Genomic DNA, 25,254 nt, shown 5'->3' with positions numbered 1-25,254 from the left:
ATAATGAAACTACTCAGCCACAATCATGCACTGCCCTTCATGCCTTGCTAACAAAATAAGTCTTTCCTCAGAGGACAAAGCCAAGGTCCCTGCAGGAATCTCCTTGGGCCCAGAAGAAGAGCTTTGAGTCACTGAGTGTTGTTCCAGGTTTTAAAATCTTATAAAGTTTTCCCTGTTAGGTCTTAAAGATTGCTGAGAACTCTGTTTCCCCTTCCAATTTCTCCTTTTCAAATGAGAATATCTATATATGGTATCCTATAGTAGTTACTGATTTGTGTTTTGGATATAACTTATTTTCATAGGTCTAACGATGAAGAGGAATTTTGCCTCAGGAAGATTCATCCAGAGTAACTTCTATATCTGATTTATTTTATTTAGGTGATGAGATTTGAGGCTTTTCAACTGAAATTAAGATGAGATTTTAGACTTAGAGTTGATGCTATAATAAGTTGAGACGTTTGGAATGTCATAAATTTATTTTTGTCTGTGAGATGGATATGAATTTTTGTGAGCCATTTGACAGATTATATAATGAGCTAAATAATAGCCACACCATGTCCTTATCTGAATTCTCAGACTTTGTGAATATGTTATCCTACATGGTTAAAGAACCTTTGCAGATATGATTAAGTTAAAAATTATGAGATTAGAATTATTCTGAACTAATTTTATAGTTAAAATTATAGTTAATATATTCAAAAGAGTTTATATGAAGGAGGTAGGAGAATCAGAGAAATGAAAGGAAATAATGGAAGGAGGAGGGTGGTGAGATTAAAGGAAGGGATTATGAACCACGGAAATTGAGTGATCTTTAGAAATTAACTTATTAAACAAGTTAAGAAAACTGATTCTTTTCATTTTCAGATCCTTCAGAAAGAAACACAGACCTGATAATACTTTATTTAAGCTCAGTGAAATGTATTTTAAATGTATGACCCACAGAATTAAAAATAAGAAACTTGTTTTGTTTAATATCACTAAATGGGCAATTTGTTACCACAGCAAGAGCCAGCTATACAAAGATGGAGTTTATGGTTGTTGGTTTTGGATGCTATAAAAATCTCTTGGATTTCCCCTGAATGAACTGTCTAAAATGGGGGATTACTTGGAGATATCCTGATTTTTCACTTGAAAAGTGCTTTAAGTAGGCTCAAATGCAAGCTCAGCTATTATAAAGCTTTCGAGTTGATATGTGTTTCCAACCCTGTGCTGTAAATCATAAGTGAAAGCTGGCAGAGACACCTTAGCATCTGGGAAATGCTACAAATTGTGATAATCTTATAAAAGGTATAGATGGTAAATTTCTGAAGAAATGCTAACATAATCTTATAATCTTAAGAGTCTGACATCTAAAAGAGTTCCTGGAAACCAGTAGTCAACAATATTTATTGAGTATATGTGTGATTGCATCACCTGCTCTTCCCAGAAACATTAGCCGGTTCTTAGCTTTAAGTTTGTGTCCACTGAGCATCCTCTTATCAGCAATGGCCTTCCTTCTCTGCTCAACTCCTTACTATCCATCCTTTCATTGATTTGCAAACACCTTTATATCATCTCAGCTATCATCTCTGTGGAACCGTTTTCTACTTCCCTTTGTGTAACCATGATATCTGATGTGTATCTTTATAATAATAATAGTAGTTATTATTATTATCAATTCCTGTGTTTATCTCCTTGAACACAAGGTGACCTCCTCCCAGTGGGTAATATTAAGGTCTATATCTATAGCAACTATGCATGATGGGTGGAACTCAGAGATTTTTGAATATGTAGATGAATGAATAAATTACTATGTGAAGGAAGTATATATGAATATATATATATATATATATATATATATATATATATATAGTATGTATGTACATATATATTATATAAACACATAAGATATATATATTATGTGTATGTGTGTGTATATATATGCACACACATACAAATAATCTTATATATGATTGAAGGAAGCTTATTTCTTGATTCTTCCCTTAATTATTTGCTTCCTATTCACTATTATGGCTATTTAAATGATTCTTTTTTTTCCCCAAAATCCATTGTGTGTGTGTGTATGTGTGTGTGTGTGTGTGTGTGTTGCTGGGGATTAAACCTAAGGCCTTACACTTCACTCTGTGGTAGAGTTACAACACAGCCCTAATTAAATGTTTCTAATGAGTTATTCTCTTGAATATAAAATGGCTCAGGAATCCAGTAAAGTAAGTTCTTTTAATGCCTTTGTGAGTTTTTAAAAATTACTTGGCCTATTAAAATGTGTATTTCTCATCTGGATAAAATAAAATAAAAACAATAGCAGATTTATATTAGATAATGTGTAAATGCTGTTTCTGATTTTCTTTTCTTTTTTTATTTTTTTTATTGGTTGTTCAAAACATTATAAAGCTCTTGACATATCATATTTCATACATTAGATTCAAGTTGGTTATGAACTCCCAATTTTACCCCAAATACAGATTGCAGAATCACATCGGTTACACATCCACATTTTTACATAATGCCCTATTAGTAACTGTTGTATTCTGCTAAATCCTTGGTGTGTTTAAATCATGGGCCCTACGGGTGGACCAGTGGTACAGAATAGATGACACAGAGACCAATCCACAAAATTACAACTATCTTATTTTTGACAAAGGGGCTAAAAGCATGCAATGGAGGAAGGATAGCATCTTCAACAAATGGTGCTGGGAAAACTGGAAATCCATAGGCAACAAAATGAATCTGAATCCCTTTCTCTCGCCATGCACAAAAGTTAACTCAAAATGGATCAAGGAGCTTGATATCAAATCAGAGACACAGTGTCTGATAGAAGAAAAAGTTGGCTATGATCTACATACTGTGGGGTCGGGCTCCAAATTCCTTAATAGGACACCCATAGCACAAGAGCTAAAAACAAGAATCAACAAATGGGACTCACTCAAACTAAAAAGTTTTTTCTCAGCAAGAGAAACAATAAGAGAGGTAAATAGGGAGCCTACATCATGGGAACAAATTTTTACTCCTCACACTTCAGATAGAGCACTAATATCCAGAGTATACAAAGAACTCAAAAAATTAAGCAATAAAAAAAAAATTACTCAATCAATAAATGGGCCAAGGATCTGAACAGACACTTCTCAGAGGAGGACATACAATCAATCAACAAGTACATGAAAAAATGCTCACCATCTCTAGCAGTCAGAGAAATACAAATCAAAACCACCCTAAGATACCATCTCTCCAGTAAGATTGGCAGCCATTATGAAGTCAAACAACAACAAGTGCTGGTGAGGATGTGGGGAAAAGGGTACACTTGTACATTGCTGATGGGACTGCAAATTGGTGCGGCCAATTTGGAAAGCAGTATGGAGATTCCTTGGAAAGCTGGGAATGGAACCACCATTTGACCCAGCTATTCCTCTTCTGGGACTATTCCCTAAAGACCTTAAAAGAGTGTACTATAGGGATACTGCTACATCCATGTTCATAGCATCACAATTCACAATAGCTAGACTGTGGAACCAATAGATGAATGGATAAAAAAATGTGGCATTTATACACAATGGAGTATTACTCAGCACTAAAAAATGATGGGAGGGGAGGGGAAGAGAGGGGAGGGGGGATAGTAGAGGATAAGAAAGGCAGCAGAATACAACAGACACTAGTATGGCAGTATGTAAAAACGTGGATGTGTAACCGATGTGATTCTGCAATCTTTATAGGAGGGAAAATGGAGTTCATAACCCACTTGAATCAAATGTATGAAATATGATATGTCAAGAGCTATGTAATGTTTTGAACAACTAATAATAAAAAATAATAATAATATGCTATCTACTTTTAAAAATAAATCATTTTAATCACATTGTTCTCATAAAAATATTAGATGAATTTAGTAATATAAAATGTTACTTAAATATGGTAATAATTCTTCCTGAGCACAAGAAATATGTATTGTATTACTAATAAAAACAGAACCAATATGAAAAAAAATCATGGGCCCTAGAACTAATCCTAGAAACATGTTTCTGCAGTCTTGATGATCGGAACTTATTAAACCAATAAGAATTCAGTACTGACATAAGTAAAAGAGAAGCTACCCACTGATGTTTCTGGCTTTTTTGTTGCAAACCTCTTCAGATATAGCTAGTATCCTAAACCAACTACATGTCATATTTTTGTGAAATAAGACAATGTTTACTCAGCATGTACACCTGAGACCATGCTGCAATGATTTCATAATCTGTTACAGTGTCCTTACAGTCTCCATAGTCAGAAACTCCACAGAAACCCCTGGATAGTCATAACCAGATTTCCAAATTTCCATATTTTCTCTTTTCAATATACCAAAATTCATTATTCTTTATTATGGACCACTGGGTTAACACATGGATGATTTTATGTAAATGATTCTTGATTTTAATTCTTGCACCAAAGGAGTCACATTAAGAAAGTTGGGGCCTAATCTGACATGATGATATTTTTAGAACAAAAACTTTTTTCATGCATTTTTTTGAAACATTGAATATTTTCTTAGGAGATATAAAATGAGTTCTTATATTAATGAAGTTTTACTTTAAACTTGATAAAATATTCAAGATCTTTTTTTCATCTTTTTCTCCAAGTCTGGAAGAAATAACAGATACAAAGTTTCAGCACCTTTCATTTGTGCCAGCCTCAGAATCTCATTTTCAGACTTTCCAGGAGCTATATGTTACATCAGTTTTGAAATCTTGAAATATTTAAGATGGATTGATTATTGATATGTACTATTTGGTATTAATAATGATAGCTATCATTATTATCTTGACATAAAATATAATGTTTTATTTTTACAAAAATAAAATAAGATATAAATTTGTAATTATAACTTTTAGAATATTTAACATTAGCAACCACACAGCACCAGCTGATCAGTAAAGGCCAGATCAGTGATAGTAGGGACTTTCAGATGGGAGGCCCGAGTCACAAGGTGTACAGAATCACTTTTAACCAAATATTATCCTATTTCATAGAGTGGCATGAGAATAAATCTCCTCCATTCTTATTTTTACTGTAATCATAATCCTAATTCATGTGCCTATTTCTCTAAATGGACACTTTATCAAAAACAATGTGGATCTTCTACAACCAATCCGAGGAATGCTTGACTTGAAAAAAAAAACTTTTTTGAAAGCCACTTTTCAAAAAAGGAATTAAGATTTCTCATTTATTATGGACAACATTTTATGATTGGTAAGCAGAATTCTCCAAACAAAATTCTGAATCTCAAATTATTTTGCTAAGATTCTTTGTCCAAAGCTAATGAGAAATTTGACAAAATGAAGCAACAAAAATTTACCTTTTCGGGGCTGGGGATTTGGCTCAAGCGGTAGCGCGCTTGCCTGGCTTGCGTGCGGCCCGGGTTCGATCCTCAGCACCACATACAAACAAAGATGTTGTGTCTGACGAAAACTAAAAAAATAAATAAATATTAAAATTCTCTCTCTCTCTCTCTCTCTCTCTCTCTCTCCCTCTCTCTTTCTCTTTAAAAAATTTACCTTTTCCCTATCTTTTAGTTCTCTCCTTATGTAGTTCTTTCCCATTTCCCCATATCTTTCCAATCTATCTTCTAAACTTCATTACATTTCTCCCTCCATCTTCCTTTTCCCAGATATCCTACCTTTACTCCTTTCCTAAATTCCCACATAATATAGTTGCCTCTAACTGTTTACCTCTTATGTGAACTGGGTTTTCCAGAAAATTGAATTCTGAATTTCAACTACTACTGAACATATATAAACTGAAACTGAACTTCAGTGAAATAAGAGCTAAACTCAGAGAATTCCATAACCCCAGGCAAGATGATTATGAAAGAAACGGAATTCTTTTGAATGTTGTGACCCAAAGTTACCTGCCCTTTTCTAACTTGTGCACATGATTAGTTGGACCAAGAATGCTAAATTCTGAGTTTTAGGCCTTCTCTTCTTTCTTCCATGAAGCTTTCATTCAATATCATTATTTAGTCTCCGGGTATTGGGGTAACTTCCATTTTTTATTTTATTATTGATTTCTAATTTCATTCTATTATGATCTGATATCAATAAGAAGATAAATATTCTGAAAACAACAAACAAACAAACAGAAATCATTGAAATGAAAGAAACAATAAAACAAATTAAAAACTAAATAGAAAATATTCCCAACAGATTAGATCACTTGGAAGACAGAACCTCAGACAATGAAGTCAAAATATATAATCTTGAAAATGAAGCTGACCAACACAGTAAAGATGGTAAGAAACCATGAGCAAAATATCCAAGAATTATGGGAAAACATAAAAAGACCAAATTTAAAAAAAAAATTATTGGGATAGTAGAGGGCATAGAGTTATAAACCAAGGAATGAATAATGTATTCAATGAAATAACATCAGAAATCTCTCTCTAGAGGTCTTGTGGGCTGCACTCTTGGGTCTGCGCACCTGTAGTGGAAAGCTAATTTCTATCAGGAAGATCAGAACCAGGCTTTGTGAGCTAGGGACTAGCCACATAATTACAAGCACTGTGCCTGGTTAGTTGCTGTAGGGGAGAAGGGAGAGTTGCAGGACTATAGGTAACTTGATATTGCTTCTAGGTCCCAGCTAATGTCCCAAGCTGGAAGTTGCCCCAACTAAAGATGGTGATGATGATTGCAAGGATAACCTAAGATGGTGAAAAAGGTGTCCCTAGATGGAGGCAGCCACTTTCAGAGATTGAGTGTCAGGTGGGCCAGGCGGTGGCATTGGGCAGTGTGTTCAGAGATGCAGCTCTATGGCGTGCAATGTTGTGGCAGGCCACTCTCTCTAGACCCTGTCCATTGTCCCCAGGTGTAGGCTTCTGCATGATGGGGGCTGTGGCAGCAGTTGCAATGTCTCAAGATGGAGTTGACCATAGCAGCCCAATGTTGGTAGATGGGAGTCCACATGAGCGCAGCGACCTGGTTCCTACACAGGAGTGGTGGCTGGAGGTCCTGTGTGAGAGCAGTAGCTGGGGATCCTGCACAGGTGGGCAGTCAGGGCGTCCTGTGTGTGTGTGCTGATGCGGGGGTCCTGCACAGATGCTGAGGCCAAAGGACCTGTGCAGACACAGAGGGTAGGATTCCTGCATGGGAGCAGCTGTTGGGAGTTCACTAATAACTCACAGAGAAACAGTATTCTCATTGCTTGAATCCCAAGTCACAGAGCAACAAGGAATGCAGCCTCCCTTTTGTCGGCTATCTTGGATCTCTCTCCTGCTCTTCATTCTTAAGGTAGGTAACTATAGATCTTAAACACAACAGCTAGGATCCTAGTGTAGCTACAATACTTCTAAACTTAACTCATGAGGAACTTCTGTTCCCTCATGATTTCTATGGTTTCAGTCATTTCCCTTCTTTGGGCACAGATATTCTATCTGTAAACAAGAAAGTTAAACTGTGTTGCTGTGAGAACTTCTGATATAAGAAAAATTACAATAAAATGTATATGGTCAGCTGCTTCTTGGTATTTTCTGAGGATACATTCCAAAAAATCCACAGGTGCTCAACTATCTTATAAAAATGATGTGGTATATGTATAAAATCTATATACATTTTTCCTTACATTTTAAATAATTTATTTATTACTTGTATACCTAATACTGTGTAAATGTGTCTTATACTATATTGTTTAGAGAGTAATGATAAGAAAATACTCTATTCATGTTGAATACAGATGCAATTTTTTCCCAAATATATTTCATTTGTGGTTGGTCAAATCCAAAGATGCAGAATCTGTAGATTCAGAGCCCACTGTATATCTATAACATGACATGAAATTAGATCTGAGTAGTTCTGTAGATACTGTTCTTTAAGGATACATTTATGACTTTAAATGTAGTCATTCTGAGACAACCATACTGTGCTTAACATGAATGGGTATATCAGAGAGAAAAAATAAAATGAAGTTTTTGTATGTCCCTTTCCATCTCAGAAAGAAAAGTAATTGGCAGTCCAATTATTTTAATATTGAAAGTTTCAGTAGTGTACAAAACCTTCACTAGAATTGTTAAAATTAATGGAGCTTAACTTTATTCCCCAGACCCCACTCCTCTGGATTAATAATAGGTATCCTTTTCTTTTTATTATTATTATTATTTTAAATTTTTCTCTCTGAATTTTCTATTCAAGTGTTAAGTGCAGCAATCAATTCCAATGAAGTACTGAGAATACAATCTTACAGAATCCAGTGCTCTCTAATATGAAGCTACAGACCAATAATGCTATCTGAATTGCAGTATAGGAAGCATAAATTTTCTAGACACAATTAACATTTTCAAACATAACTCATATTCAGGGCTTTTTAGTGTAGGGATTTGTGCACTCAAATTTTCCTTTACAGGATCATTTTGAATAAAGTGCAGGCTTCTTCACTTCCATATGGAAATATTACACAACAGATTTAGAAGAACCCGTTTGGTTTGTTTAGTTTTTATTAGCGCCATATTGCACATCTGATGATCTTCAATTTGGAATGCAGATTTTCCTGTTATTCAAATTCAGGACAATAGGACGAGCTCAGGCCAGACATTTTTTTTTTTCCAACTGAAAAGAAAACATTTCATCTCTGTGAATGTTAATGTGTAGCTCTGCTCTTTCTAATTTGATTTTATTTCTTAGTTCTTCTCTTTTGGTTCCCTCAGGCTCAGTCTTAAAATTGTTTATCAACCACTGCTTACAATTACAATCGCTGTATATTCTAATAACATAATGAGGAAAGAGAAATAACATTCCCCAAGCTTGGGATTTATGTCAGCATGTGCCAGGAGGTCCAGATTTCATTGGGATTTAGTGAAAGTTTCCAGTGGAAGGATTCAGTGTTTTGAATGTTTCTCTGTTATTATTTTTTCTTCTAGTTAAAAGTTTCCCTAAGTCAGAGTAATTAATGTCAAATGCAGAAATGTTCTTAGGACTTTGATGGAATGTCAGGATTAAAATTCTATGATCTATTAACAGTGTGGCACAGAAATGAAGTGACTTGGTCAAAATTAAACCCAGAACAGTCTTCTTTCATTCCATAAATGTTTACTGGCAAATTGATAAATCAGGCATTACAGATCTCAAATGTGCAAGTGGACACGAGTAACAATTAGAAGATCTCTGACCTTCAGGAAGTGTGGAGTCTAGTGGGAGAAACAAACCTGGGATGTCTTTTATCCATCTCCAGGTAAACACACTGCAGTGTTATATGGCATTGGATATCATCTTACTAGATTCTAGTCAATTATCATCCAATTCATTTATTTCAGTTTGCAGCAAAATTATGTGGAGTCATTGATGCTGTCTTCATTTCTTGTCTTCCCATGGCAGGGAAGCTTTATCTCTTAACACTGCTAAAGGGTCTTATCAATTTTACCAATGACTTCCACTGTGCTAAATACAATTAATTTTTTTTCTGTTTTCACCCTATTAAACCTGTTAGCAGCATTTAACTAACTTTGTCTTTCTTTTTTCTTTAAATGTGTCAATTATTTGAACATTCAAATCCATCTGGCTAGCCATCTTCTGTCTACTTATCTCCCTTTTCCCTCATTCCCCTCATTCTTACTCCAAGTCCCCTCTGCTTCTCCTTCCTCACATCTCTGACCTCCAAATAATAAAGGGCAAAGGATTCAGTCCTTGAATCATATTCATTCTATGCTGATTCCCTATGAGCTCTCATCCGGCATTATTGTTCAATCACTCTACACAAAGGATACATAAAATTTTAGATTCAGATCTGGCCTCTCTTTCAAAGTAGATTTAAGAAGTATTGCAAACAAAGTATCTTCATGTCCAAACTCTTGAGTTCAATTTTCTATACCCAAACCTTCCAAAAATAAATAATAATAATAATAATAATAATAATAATAATAATGAAAAAGCTACTATTCTTTTTCCCCAGCTTGTCCAAAGCCATTCTACTCAACTAGTTGCCCTATATCATACATCTAATCCATTAAGGCAATGCTGCTGGATCCACTTCACCAGAAACCCAGAAACTCATTCCTTTCCACTACCACCCTTCTCAGTCTGGCCTACTATATTTGCTCTCCTAACTACCCTTTCTGTGTCCACCATCTTTTTACATAGAGAAATAACATCCTCAAACTTAAATCATACCTTCCCACTCCTTTGATCAGAGTTGTCTAATGACTCCCAACCTCACCCAAAGCAAAACCAAACAAACAAACAAAACCAAGCCTTGTTATGCCTTTCATTATCATGTGTGTTCTGGCTTTGGACTATCTCCCTGGGTGTACCCCGATTATCCCTACCCACTAGGTGCCCACTTCTCCAGATATGTTCTCCTCATTTTTGCTCTTTTAAACATGAAGTACACCTTCATATCAGAAAATTTTTACTTTATGTATTTTTTGTTGTTGTTGTTTGAAAAAAGCTCCATTGAATATTCACAGGGCTCTTTTCCTGACTGGCCTTGATTCACATAAGGTCTTCTCAATGGACCCTTACAACATGAGTGGCATCTTGTGACAAATGAATTGTCACAACCCATTTACTCCTATTCTTCCTCTGCAAAAGGGCAAGTTCAATCAAATGCACATTCATTATATTTGAATTGTCTGCTGTTTAAAAGCCAAGTTGTAGACTATTGATAGGAACTGAAAGCATTTCCTCTTAGTTTATTTTCTTTCATGTCCTGAGACAATAATAGCTTGATACTTAATTATTTTCCTTGGCTCACACTCTTCACCTTCTCAGCTGTCTAGTCCCAAGAAAAAAAAAATAACAACAACAAATCAAAACAAACAAAAAGCCATTGAAAAACATCTTCAAATTTATGCCTTCTGTCCCCAAAAAGAGAAAATAAAAGAACAGAGACAAATGGGTAATTTTGTTGAATGATTTCTTTAGTATGTTCTTCGAAGAATCCATCCTGACTATCTTGGAAGAGGGCACAAAGTAGGTTGCAAAGGCATCACAGAAATCGACCATGTCTCTATGCTTTTTAATAGAAGAAAGAGATGTTCAACTGGAATTATTCATAGACAGAAGGATTGTTTACTTCCTTATGCTCAAACCGAGTTGCAGTTAATAGATTTATTTTGTATGGAAAAAATATAAGCAGTATATTTGAAAGCGATGTATATTTAATCCCAACATCTTCCAACTTCATTTTATAGGAAGCTCTTCTGTTCATTTATGACTATAACTCATGAGTGGCAAGAGTAAACCTGTTCATTTAAGTTAACAATAAATATGTAAAAGGCAAATGGCTTATTTATCTGCACCCTCTTAATAAAATGATTCTCCAGATGATTCTGATTAATGGTTTTCATTGTAGACTAGGAGAAGAAGTCTCATATTCTGACAAAGCATGTATCTTTGAATTGGAAAAATCTTAAAAAATGGTTCGATTAAATTATCGGGGGCTGGGAACATAGCTCAGTGTCAGAGCACTTGTGTAGCATAGGCAAGTCCTAGGTTCAGTTACTCTCCCTTCAAAGTAAAGCAAAATAATACAACAAAAACTCCAGCGATTCTGCTGTTGAATATTTTATACCATTTTATTTAAGCACATGGTTTCCCTAAGGTGGTTTATCTAATAGTTTGTTGTTTGCAAGTTATATTAGGGAAGAAAAACAAAGACTCATACTTGCTGTATATTGCTCACTTTGGAGATTATTGGTTACACAATTTGTATCCTGTTATTTTATAATTGAATATTTTAACTCATGAAAAATATAACTTGTGCCAATCTTTATTTAATATTGGAGTACTCAGCATCCAGACATTGAAGAGCATTCCTTTAATACTCAAAATTTCAGACCTCCAAAACCTGTTTTTGATTGTTATCTTCAAATGCATTTAAGTAGTTATAGATCAAGCATAAGAATAAAGAATGAAATTAATAACACTTATTGACTCTATGGTTCAGAATAAATTTGCAGAATCACTATAAATGTAGGAACTATCAATTCCAGAAGGGAACTGTGACCAGATACATGCTGATCTGCCAATTTATTGAGACACGGTTTGTATTCCCAGTCATATATGTTTATTTTTGTTATTTAACTTGATTTATTTGATTATTTTTTCCTTTAAGGTACTACCTCCCTCTGCTGATTTTCATTATTGTTCTTCATTTCCTCTTCATGGAATATTTTGCCAAGGATGTTTTGTAGTACCAGTTTTCTAGCTATAACTTCTTTTAACTTTATTTAGCATGGAAGGTTGTTATTTTATCATCAAATCTGAAGATTAATTTTGCTGGATATAAGATTCTTGGTTTACATCCATTTTCTTTCAGAATTTGATATATGTTGTTCCAGGATTTTCTAGCTTTTGGGTTCTGTGTTCAAAAGTCTTCCATTATCCTAATTGGTTTCCCCCTATATGTAATCTAATTCCCTTCTCTCATGGTTTTTAATATTCTCTCCTTATTCTGTATGTTGGGCAGTTTTATTATAATATGACTTGGTGTGGATCTGTTGTGATTTTGTACAATTTGGCAACCTGCAGGCATCTTGAATTTGGTTTTCCAACTCATTCTTCATGTTTGGAAAGTTTTCTGGTATTATTTCATTGAATAGATTGTTCATTCCTTTGGTCTGGAACTCTATGCCTTCTTCTATTTCAATAACTCTTAAATTTTGTTCCAGGATCTTCTTTTTAAATTTTGTTCCAGGTCTTTTTACGCTATCCCAAATTTTTTGAGTGTTCTGCTCATGGTTTCTTCAACGTTTTCACTGTGTGGCCTACATTCTTTTCTATATTATAAATTTTGTCTTCATTGTCTGATGTCCTATATTCCTATATTCCAAGTGGTCTGTTTGGTCTATTGTTTCTTTCATTTCAAGGATTTCTGGGGTTTTTTTGTTTTGTTTTGTTTTGTTTTTAAGAACCTCTATCTCCCTGTTGAGGTGATATTTTGCTTGCTGTATTTGTTTATGTAGCTCCTTGTCATAATGATCTTTTGCTGCCTGTATTTGCTCTCTTATATCTTCCTTCAGTTCACAGAACATTTTAATCATGTACATCCTGAACTCCTTCTCTGTCATTTATTCTGCTTTGCTGGCCATGGATTCTAATAACGTGGTATCTTGATTTGTTACTTTCTTCTCTTGTCAGGTTTCTCGTGTTTCTTCCCTTCTCACTCTGTGGGTCTGAGATGTCACTGTTTTTACCTTGTTGATTTGTAGTGCTCATGTAGGGCTCCACAACCTCTCCTTTGTGGGGGATGACAATGTTAACAGGTCCCAATATCAACAATATACCACCTATGAACAATTCATTGCTATTAAGATGTTTACAGTTTGTTCACAATATACAGAAATGTTGGATTTGATTATTATTTATAATATAATCAGTAGGTTTATAAAAGGGTTTACAGTTTCTGACAGTGGACAATGAGCTGGGGGTGAGGTGTAGGATGATATGCTGAGGAGGAAGGATGTGAGGATATAGAATTAATATTTCTTAGGAAGTGTGAAAGAGAAATCTATGGAGAGGGTTAGTAGCAAGAGAATGGACAAAAAATAGTTTGGGGCAGACAAGAACATGGGAAGCCAGACGAGTACATAAAATGAACACACATGTGTATTTAGAAAAAAAAAAAAAAAGAAGATGTTAAAATAGTAAAAATTGGAAGGGAAAAGAAAACCAAAAGAAGAAAAAAGGGGGGGGAGTGTCACATACAATACCTCTGTATTATATTATTTAGATGTCCCAGTCCTCAAAATCCTAATTCATGCAAAGTTCTTGGTTTCACATATGTTGGCGATAGGAGGGTGGGAGGATACAAGGAGAAAATAAAAAAGAAAAAAACATTTCTCAAAGGAAGAAACCAGGATTGTTGCTAGTTTTAGAGATCCGTATCTTTCCTGCTTCCCTTCTCATCTAATAGGTGGGGTTGTCTGTTGTTAGCTGGTGTCTCTGCCCTCAGGATGGTGAAGGTAACCAGGGTAGGAAGGCTGGTCCTGGTGCAGGATGCTTGGAAGTGAGTAGTGGCATCTTCTAGTTCCTTCAGGGAGACTGCACCTCAAGGGTCTCTTTTGGGGTCCAGTCATATGACTTGAGCACCCAGTCCTAACACCCTATTTTGCCTGAAGATTTCCCAGTTCCTGGTCTCTCTATTAGTCTCCAAACTTTTGCCTGTTTCCCTCTCCCTTTGCAGTTTTCAATTGAGGGAACTCTCTACCCAGGGCTCCTGTGGGCAGTGTCCTAGTCACACTGCACACCCGTCCCACTGACAGCTGTTTTAATTTGGGCAGCTACTGTACTAGATTACCGCTGTTGGGGAGAGGAGGATGTTGGAAACCAGGTACCTGTCCAGCTGAAGACCCAATCTTAGAGCTGCCCCCACCAAATATGGCAAGGAAGGTGAGCCAAAATGGATGCAGTCTACTTCCAGTGCTGGGGTGTCAGGTGGAGTTGGGGGAGCTGAGTGATGGCATTGTGCTGAGGTTAGGTAGCAGCTGAGTGATCTGCGTGGAAGAAAAGTCTGAGAGTTTTGCAGAGGTGCTAATAGATGATCCTGCTAAGGCACCTGTGAGCCCTGCTTGGCTACAACTTTGGGGGTTGGGTGTCGGGAGCCAGGAGTCCTGCTGAATGCTGAGGCCCTGAGCCCTTCATGGGGACGGGATGGGGACACAGCACTGGTGATTTCTGCACAATATTAGCTGTACAGTTCACCTCTATCATTCTCAGAGATGCAATGTTCCCACTAGGTGAGGTTCATGTCACAGAGCAAGGCAGAATGCTGCCTCCCTCTGACATGCCATCTTGGATTCTCCTGATTTGCCAATTTGAAAGTGTTTCTTTTTTTCCTTACATTTTATTGGAGAAAAAAAATTCCAGTTTGTCCATTTTGGTATTAGGTGTTTTTCTTCCTTTCCTACTCTCTATTTTAAACATTAAAACTGTTCTTCCTGTAAGCAAGAGCATATAATTAAGGCATCCAAATGTTATACAGCTTTATGATTCAAGAAATCAACTGGGGCACAAGTAATAAGTTATATGCAACCCGGGATTTCAGTCTAATGGAAACATATGTAAGACAGTGACAAGGGAAATGCAGATCACTCAGTTGGATTCTGTAGCAGTTAGCACAGAACATATGTCTAAAGCTGATTTATCTGTTCATTTTATTGTCACTTGAACATTCAAATATTTAAACATTTAGTATCAAAAAATACTTGTGCTAAATTTGGTTTCAGATTTTTAACTGTAATAACTTTAACAGTTTTCTTTAAATGTTTTCAAGAAGTAAAATATGAGGAAGTATAAGTACTTCAGTCAATGGGGCCAAGTGCATCTGTTGTTCCCAATGAACTAGCAGTCATTCTCACAAGGAGAATTGTTTGAGAAAGTGTACACTGTTCTTGAAAATGGTGAAAAGAAATATGTCTATGTTGCTTGTTATTAAAGTTTAGATTATTTTTTTTATTGCAGGATATATCTCCATAAAGGAGCATACTCTATTTAATAGTGTGTCATTAACCCATCAGTAGTTAGTATATATGTTTTCATTAGCTTTTGGAGTAGAAATAGTGAAATTGTCAGTTTTAACACTGATATTTTTTGTTATAATATAAGAAATGCTTTTTTATATCTCTTACACATGTTTTAGAATCAATTCTACACTCTAAAAAATCTTAGAATAATGGAATGGAAATACAAGTTCAAAAAGAAAATTGATTGTACAATAAAGATAGTCCTTTTTTTAATTTCTAAACTTTAGCAGCTCTAGATGCCATATGAGGTTGAACACACTATATGACCACAGGTGCACTATTTATCTACTGTGAAACTACATTTATCTCACAATTAGAACAGGAGCTATAATAACTCCATTAATAATTAAGATGAGAGATGAATATAACATTGTATGTAAATTCCATAGCATTACTTTAACAAAGAAAACACTCCCATTTTTTGCTTTTCTAAATTTTGTATTTTTAAAATTTTTTGAATTTGTTCTTTCTTTTTAAATATACATGAGAATAGAGTATATTTTGACATATTCATACAAACATGGAGTACATCTTACTCTAATTAGGATCCCAGTCTTGTGGTTGTACATGAAATGGAGATACACGGTGGTGAATTTATTTGTCAGGTTCATTCCACTGTCTTTCCTCTTTCCTGTCCCCTTTTCCCTTCTAGGATTTGCTTTTATTGATCTTTATTTTTCTTTCCATTCTTTCTCTCCCAAAACATCCTGTATACCTGCAAGTTAGTCATCTCTGCATATCCCCATTAAGTGGGCTCAGTATCTGATAGAATATACCACTGTGAGGAAATTCATACAATGCCTGGAAATATATTGAAATAGAATAAAGAAAAAAGTAATTTACATATGGGCCAAAATAAATTCTATTTAAACCAGAAGATGAATTATCTGAAAATGTGCCAATGTATCCTGACATTTAGCAAATAATCCACTTCACATTTTCAGAATTAAGAAAAATAAGACAAGTTGGTCTTGGAAGAAAGTTGCTTGCATAGAAAAGAGTTTATGAAGAACTCAGAATATGAAAATGTCTCTGATCACATATCAGGGAAATATAAAAATAACAAAATGGACCAAATGCAAATTTAACAACATATACTTTATCCTACATTATAGCCAACCATTGCCTACCAAATAGGACATAGATGTCTCTTGGACAAGATTCAGTTTTCTCCTTTTCTCCAAAACTATGTGCATTTTTCTTTTTTACTGACAATTTCACAAAAGTTCAGGGTAGAGATATTGACTTTCTTTAGATGGAGTGCTAATCATTATCCATTTTTGGAGTGAATCCAAGACAATAAATTAGAGCATGCTATCAGCCATGGTTGACTTGTAATGCTGAACTGGGAGATTAAAAATCTACATGCAAAAATAACCTTGAATCTATTGGATAGGAAATAAAAGTGGAAAAAAAAATGAGGTGGGCTCCAAGTGTAAAGCCTGATTAAGAAAATGATAGAGATGGCTAACAAAAGAAAACTAGGATCAAAAAATATTCTGGAAGGTAAATTGCTATAAATTACATATGATCAGGGTGCCACAGAAAATAACTCTACAAAATTAAATCAGGACTTTACAGAAGACGAGGCATCAGAAGTGCATAGGAAAGGACAAGTCACATACGTAGGTGGGAATCACCCCACAGTGAGAGAAGAGCATATGCAACTCTGTCACTCTTACTGAGTAATGTTTATGACCAGGGTACAAGGTGACAAAAATGAAGGAGACTTGGCAAGAAAGAAGGCTGGACAAGTGGGTTGGAATACAATCACAAACAGTGTTTCACATAATGATACATCCTTTGCAACTAAGAATTCACTGAACAAAAGTGAAATAATCAGGACATGTTTGGAAATTCAAACAAGAAAATGAGATGCTGGACCTCAATGATGTTGAAAGTCTTATCTTGTCTTTCCAAGATAAGGGTATTCTACCTAATAGGTAAATGGACAGATTAATAAAAAATAGTTATAAAGACAGTCTAGCATAGGAAAATAATAAAGAGAATTGGATGTCTCAATGTGATGAAATTGGAAAAGAAATCCATAACTAAAAGTGGGGATGTTGAGGCCCTCAGAGGACAGGAAGAAAGACTACCACTGAATTCCTGGAGCTTGATGTTCTATCTAAAGTTGGATTCTGGAAAATAATAGCTACATCTAGAATATGTATATGGTTGCTTGTAGGATACATAGGGGAAAATGGTATAGAGAATAATGCAGAGCAGGAAATCAAACCAAGAAGTCAGGCTTAGTGTATTACACATAAAAAATGTTGTGCCAAAGATATTTTATAGAACTTGAAAAGTTGGGAATGTGTAAACACTTTTAAAATAAACAGTAATATGCAAATTGTTGCCATATCATTGATCCCAGAAAAGTCAGAAACTGAGTGCTACTTTCAGAATTTTGTGGGTTTCCAAATAGTTACATTATAATTCATACAACTCAGAGAAATCTTAAAAGAAACAACACTACCCCCAAGTCATTCTAACACTAATATAGCAGTAACAGCAAAACAGAAACATGATAGCAGAAGGAAAATTAAATAAAAACCAATCTCATTAATGCAAAGGCTTATGTGAATAAATCCTATTTGAAATATTAATTTTGCCTGGAAATATATTTGATTACAAAATATAACTTATTTTGCAATATTACCTTAGAAAAATAAGGTTTATTTTAGAAATACAAAGACATTTAAGAAGTATAGGGAGTTACCCACTATATGTCAATATTTATCAAGTTTTAAAAAAGTAAAGTCAATAGAATATAGTCAAAAGATCACTAGAAAAGTGCAACATGATACTGAGCTCAGAAGCAGACACATGTATGGAAACTATGTTGGAGAGAACTTTCCCCAAATCCAAATGCTGTGTTCATACTTTGCTCCATTTTTCAATTACATTATCCAGGCACATTTTGTGTAATTCTTGTTTACATATACAAGCTTGTTCATTTCATCATTTCTTGTAATCACATTAAAAATAATCTAAAGTTATATTCATAACAGAAAGGAAAATGTATTATGATATTACATTTTGAAAAATGTTAGAATAGTTAAAAGAAGGGACTTTGAAAGGATGCACATACAATATCATTCTGAATGGTTGTATGTATTTTCACTGTGTTTTACTCTACAAATTTTGTAATTCAATTTTCTTAAAATTAGAAAAATAAAGAAGAAATGGTTTGAATATTATATACAGCTAGAAGCTGCTGGAAATGACTCCATGTTGGAGATTATAACAGTGAACTGACGAAGGACCTGACAAACCAAATTGTTTGTAAGTAGGGGTATGATTTTAAAAGTCTTTCTAACTATAATTAAGAGAGTATAGTAATTGATGAAATGCAGAGGTTCTGGGGGAAATGAGACAGTTGTAGTGAAGCAGAAAATTTAGATAAAAGCCCTACTATTACATGCATGTCAGATGCAGACTTTGGGTCTAAATTACAATATTCTAATCTTAGAGTAGCAGACAGTATTAGGAAAGAACTACCCCCTATCTGAAGGAATGAAACATGATTAAAAAATTATTAACATAAATGGGATGAAGGCAGTGGAGAGGCACTTGGAGGGATGGATGAAATCCACATATCAAATATATGAAAATTCTAAAGTATTTATACATGTATGCTTATAAACATATATGTGTGTAACTAACAGTTTTATTGGAAGTAAACTCATTATAACATAAAATTAACCATCAAATTAAAATTAAATATTTAGTATATCCACAATATTGTGCAAATATCATATAAACTAGCCTTAAAAAGTTCTAAAACATTCTAAGATATTCCATTACCTCACAAGAATCTCATTTATCTATTAGTCACTCCCCTGTCCCTAATCTCTATTCCTTGATAACTACCAATAAGTTTTTTGTCCCTAGGATACCTAATCTGCATATTTCTTATAAAAAGAATGATACAATGTGTCATCTTATATTTCTGCCTTCTTTGATAAGATTTTTGAGGTTCATCTATGTTGGCACATGTATCAGTAGTACTCCATTCCTTCTTATGGTTGAATGATACAGTATTGTTTTCCCTAACCAATTTTTATCCCCTGAATTTTTTTTGCTTCTTTTTTATGATTATTGTGTAAAGAAGCTTTAATATGTTTTTATTGTGTATCAAATTTTTGTAGGTCTTATAATTTAAACTTGTTTTGCTTTTGTATGAAAATTGTACTAAAGCCCTTAATCCCATAGTTCAGAACTGCATGGTTCTGAGAAATATTGATAGAATACCCCAAAACACAACTGCCCTCATACACATAAACAACTATCTTGTGGTTTTGTTTGTAGATGTACTAGGAGAAAAACTGAAAATATACATAATTACCAATGTACATTGCAATTGAATTAATTCTACCAAAATGTTATCCAATGTCCCAAATATTGTCTTCATATTTAATGGAGGAATGATGCAAAATTTACACCTTACTAATTTGCTTCTTTAGGTAGTGACATATCATTTTATTCCTGTTGAACTATATACTGTATTTTAATAATGATAGCATATTATCCCCTTATAAGATTTTCTTTCTTTAAGAGTTGTATGGCATAGCTAAATAATTATTTAGCATTATCTTGAAAATATGATTTAGTAATGCAAAGTTGGAAAAGGAAAGGGAAGAATATATGCCTATGGCATAACTACTGCCTAAGAACATTACTAACAGACAAATGTGACCTCTGTTCAGCCTAGACACTCACACTAGACACTGAGTGAGTGCAAAGACCAGGTAGCAAGTGAGATGAGCCTACAGACAAGAGTTGGGCACAAGATAGAACAGGCAAGTATTAAGATTCTAAGTTCTAATCAATTCTATTTCCGACTTGAAGAAGCCTGTTGAATTGTCAATTACATAACTTGGATATAGATCCTCTAAGGATAAGAAATCTATAAAAATTGGTTTCTATGTTCTACTTATTCAAATTTTTATTAAAAAGATGAGTGTTATCTTTAATTTCTTATCCCATTTAAAAAGTCACCACCAATATTTTCTGATACTGATAAAACAAAAACTGGCTAAGAGAGGTAGGAAACAAATACATAGTTCATCAATAAATACAAATTTGTAAATACAACTCTAAATTACAAAAACAGGCAAAAAAAAAGAAATCACTTTAAAGTTAGCACAACAGTGATTATTAGGAATGGAGATAGGAGGTAGAAAGACTGAAAACATTGGGCATCTAGGATGTCAGTGAAAACATTTTTAAGGCATCTGGCAAACACCTTATAATTATTTGATAAGTGTACATACATGTATTTTTATTATCATTTTCAATACAATCATGAGTTTCATAATTCAAAAATTATCACTTCCAATATCCTAACTCGGACATCAGAATTCATTGTTGTTCTCCCTCAGCCAGATTTGGTTATGGACTCAACAGAGTTTCAGTTAGTATCACTGGGCTTGGATGCTGAACAACCAGGTTATTTCTGAAGAGGTCTTCATCCCTCTCCCAACCACCTCTTACCTCTCATTGTTGTATTTCCCTTCATCTCATTTATTCTCCTATCTTCAGTATATATGTTAGTGGTTTGGAAATATATGTAATCTAGATATCTATTTTTCTTTCATTTTTGCATTTATAAGCATGTAGTCAACTGCCAAAGTTCAGGATCAGATTGTCAAAGCACAGACATACAAATCAACATCTTACTTGGTATCACATATTACTAGTAACCTCAAATGACACAGGCAATCAAGAACCTTGAATGAATCCAGGAGGGGGTTTGTGACATGGAGTCTGGCTTCCCACATACTGCCTAGTATGCTTTTCATACTCTGCAGAGATCAGGTGCAGAGTCATGATGTCAGTGGACCTGAGTCCCCACAATATACACAGATAATCACTCTGTAAAATCGCCCTCAGGAGCTGACAGAGATTGCGCTAAAGGAAAATATTAATTTCCCCAATTTTCTTTGCTCAATATTTGGAAGCAGAATTTCCCATCTCTTTGGACTGAGTAAGCTCTTGGATTCCTGAAAAAAGAATTCCATGAAAGATAGACTTTAGGCAGGAGATGATGACTGGGGAAAATGTGTTAAAGAGACCGTCCTGTGATAACTTTACCCCTTTTATTCTATGTTGCAAGTGGGAAATGCCCCCAGGGAAAGAAAGCTAGGCAGGTGTCCTGTTCTTATCTGCTAATTTCCTGGGAAATGAATGAATGTTATCTGTTAAGTAAAACGTGTTTTTTTCTAATTAGGATCCTCTTCTGGTGGTTGTACATGATGCAGAGATTCACTAGTGATATAGTCATATAAGAACATAGGAAAGTTATGTCAGATTCATTGTACTGTCTTTCTTACACTCCATGTACGTTTATGTTAAAATACACTCTACTGTCATGTGTATCTAAAAAGAAAAAAGAAAAATAAAAGGATAAAAAAAAGGAAAGAAAAGAAAAACATGGTTAATCCATTGGATTTCCTTAGTACCATGTTTTTAGTAGTAGATTAATCCAGAACCAATGAATGAATTTTGAAACAAGAACCAGGGTTTAAAATTCTTTCTTCAGGCTTTGGAATATTATTCAGACTGCTTCTAAGTTTGTAAGACAGTTCTCCTACACCATTCTTTCCATCTTTCGCTTTGTCTCTGCCTGTTTTTCTCCATCTCTCTCTCTCTCTCTCTCTCTCTCTCTCTCTCTCTGTGTGTGTGTGTGTGTGTGTGTCTTGCACACATGCACACCCCATAGAGATACACCTATACCTTACCTTTCTCTCCACAGCAACTCAGTTGGGGCTTATTTCTTTTTAAATTAATAGACTCCATTCCCCAAACAAACAAAAAATCTCATTAAAAGTGAAAACTTCTTTGCCTTATCTGAAATCATGGGCAATTTATTTTGCTTATTCAAGTTTTTCCCTATAAGGTACCTTACAATATTTCCAATGGCTATGACTAAAATTATTGACTTAAATTATGACTAAAATTATTGACTAAAATTATGGTAGTATCTGAAACTTGGAATCAATAAAAAATTATGAAGAGAGACTCTTTCTTGTATTTCAATTCAGGTTAAACATAACTAAATGACAAGAATATCCCAATTGAAGAAAGACCTACATTCTTAGAGCTTGTTTAAACTTTTATTAATTTCCTGCTCATATTTGTCTTGTTTAAACATTTCTTGGCCATTGTTATTTATGATAATAAAATCATTTTAGATCAATAATAATTTAAAAAAACTTAAATATTTTAAAATAGTTTAACCTAAAATAAGACTCTGAAAACAATTATTTGGCAATTATAATTTCTGTCTTCATTTCAAAATAATTTTGTGCCAAAACCTGAAGTTGTGCAGGACCCCAAATATTTCTGGGATAGGTTATACATTTAAATTATCTGTTTTTAAAGATATTTTTATATTATCCATGGAATTGTTGTCTTCATTTGTGGTAGATATTCTTTCTGAACATTTTGCATTTTTCTAAGGTGTAAGATAAAGAGACATACAATACAAAGAGAAGCATGTTTATTTTTTCATGTATTTATAATTATGTGATGTTTTAATTTTTATTGGTAAATTATAATTATTCATAATAATAGGTTTCATTATGATGTATTCACACCTACACATAGCATAATTTTTTTTCAGTTTGAGTTGAAATATTTTATTTACACAAAGTTAGAACTTAATTTTACTCTCTTTAATAGATCAGATTAATAAATAATATTTTAAATAAAGTTATAGAAAGAACTTAGCTATTAAAAAATTCATAAAAACATATGTATAGGGGTTCCCATTTTACATTTTACCTAAAGCTCCAAATATGGTCCATTATCATGCTGTCAGAGTCTATCTTTATTTAAAATTTTTATATTTTGTTCATCATGTATTTTTTCATATTAATCTTCATATAAAATCACCTTGGTAAAATTTTATTTATCTTGAGTGTTTTGGTTTCCACTTAAATTTTGCACGAGGTAAGTACTTCATTTATCTCATCTTAATTCTGGTCTTAGGAGAGTCCACTCCTGGAGTGCTAGTTACAAAGAAATGATGTTCTGATGATGCCATGAATCTTTGGTAACCTGATACTAGACATATTTTTTTTCACTGATAGAAGGAAAAACATTCCTCTTTGTGCTCAAACCAAAATTGATTGGATTTTCTGTTGTTACAATGTAAATGATCCTACTACACAGACAGAAAAAAGAATTAACTTATAAATTATAATATTTAATTGCTTTTTAAACTTTATACCTTAGTTGATAGTTCTTTTTTCTATAACAAAATAAAAATATTCTAATATAATACATAATTCATGTATTGTCATAGTAATGTATTCCATTCCTCATGACTCCTCTCTTCTTCGCCTCCTTCCTTTCACTAATTCCCATCCTGTACTCTACTGGTCTTTCTTTTATGTTTTTGAAATCTTGTTGTTGTTGGTTTTTTTTTTTGTTTTTTGTTTTTTGTTTTTTTACTATCTCAGACTGGCTTATGTTCCATCTACTTTCCTACAAGTGAACTAATTTCACTATTTATGGCTGAGTAAATATTCATTTTTTTATATATTTATCCTTCCATTAAGATAAAATATTTAAATTATATCTATTTCATAACCTGTACACTAATGGCTTCCCCCTTATTTTATTTACTTATTTTGTTTTGTAATTTTTCATTTGTAATTTTTACAAGACCTCCCTAGGATATGCTCCCATTCCAATTCATTTGATCATTCCTTGTTTATTTTTTCACTTCCTTCATATTATGTTGTTCATTCCAACATCTCTGTACCTAGTGTCTGGTTGAGAGTGATGGAACATCACCTTATCTGTTGTCCATTACCCTCCTTTAAATAGAAACAATCTGATATCCTCACCCACTTCCACAACCCTTGCCACACACATAACTTCTTAATGATCGATGTGGGAATATATGTGGGACTTCTGGACATATGACTTAATATATTTAATTCTCAACTTAGAGCCAAATTTCTTTTCAGAATTCCTGCTCCACATGTACTAAATGCAAGATTACTTCATACCATCACTTGTTATTTATGTACTTCTCTGCCATTCCCTTTAGATGAATGTAACATGGAAAAATATGAACTATTTCAGAACTATTTTAAACATAAGTGATACTTGCACTATTTTATAAATTCCATATTGACTTTCAATAGTGTGTGTTAATGCTTTCCATCGTCTGAAATTGAGGTGTCTCCCCAAAGAACAAGAAGAGAAAAAAAAAGAGAGACATGCAACCTTATATCTAAAGAGCAAGGGAGAAGGGGTAAGTGAAAGGAATTGGTTATAGAGATAAATATTCATTTCCTTTATCCTTCCCAGCTATTTTATACTGATTGTCAGTTTTTAAATGCTGTGAATACACATGCCTTCAACCCGACCAATGATACTGATCAGGCTATTGTTGATGTGATCATCCATATCACCACTGCCAATGCTTCTGGCAGGAATATGATCTTCAAATACCAAGTTGTGCTGTCCTCCACACATCCAGCATCATTGCCAGCATGGACTGCCATGTCACTGGTGATAATAGCACTTACCACAAATGCTCCTGCTGCAATCAACATTATCACCGCATCAACAGCATGGCCAATGTCATTTAGTACATGTGGCATGCCTGCCTCTGCTACCACTGGAGCCAATTCTATAATCACCTTATGCCACACATGCAACCTAAGGCTTCCCAGAAATCCTAGAAGAATATTTTGTTATTTTTTTTAAATTTAAAATTTATTTTTAGTTGCATTTGCAAAATAGGATTGTGATAT

At 34.1% G+C, this 25,254-nt stretch overlaps 1 long non-coding RNA gene across 4 annotated transcripts in view; it reads right to left on the bottom strand.

Moving 5' to 3' along the window:
* The window catches only part of LOC124075522 (uncharacterized), a 105,636-nt gene that overhangs the window by 66,780 nt on the left and 13,602 nt on the right, over positions 1-25,254 (bottom strand). For 3 of the 4 annotated variants that reach the window (XR_009224398.1, XR_009224399.1, XR_006846085.2), the window contains one exon: positions 5,327-5,439. This is a non-coding gene — a long non-coding RNA (uncharacterized LOC124075522). Of the gene's footprint in view, positions 1-5,326; positions 5,440-5,878; positions 6,085-25,254 lie in introns of all 4 variants that reach the window. The other variant, XR_009224397.1, reaches the window with a different exon arrangement.

Source organism: Marmota monax, unplaced genomic scaffold, assembly GCF_021218885.2.
Source record: "Marmota monax isolate L192 unplaced genomic scaffold, Marmota_monax_Labrador192_F-V1.1 WCK01_AAM20220418_F8-fsc00391, whole genome shotgun sequence".
Classification (NCBI taxonomy): domain Eukaryota; kingdom Metazoa; phylum Chordata; class Mammalia; order Rodentia; family Sciuridae; genus Marmota; species Marmota monax.
This window is presented reverse-complemented; position numbering and strand designations above follow the sequence as displayed.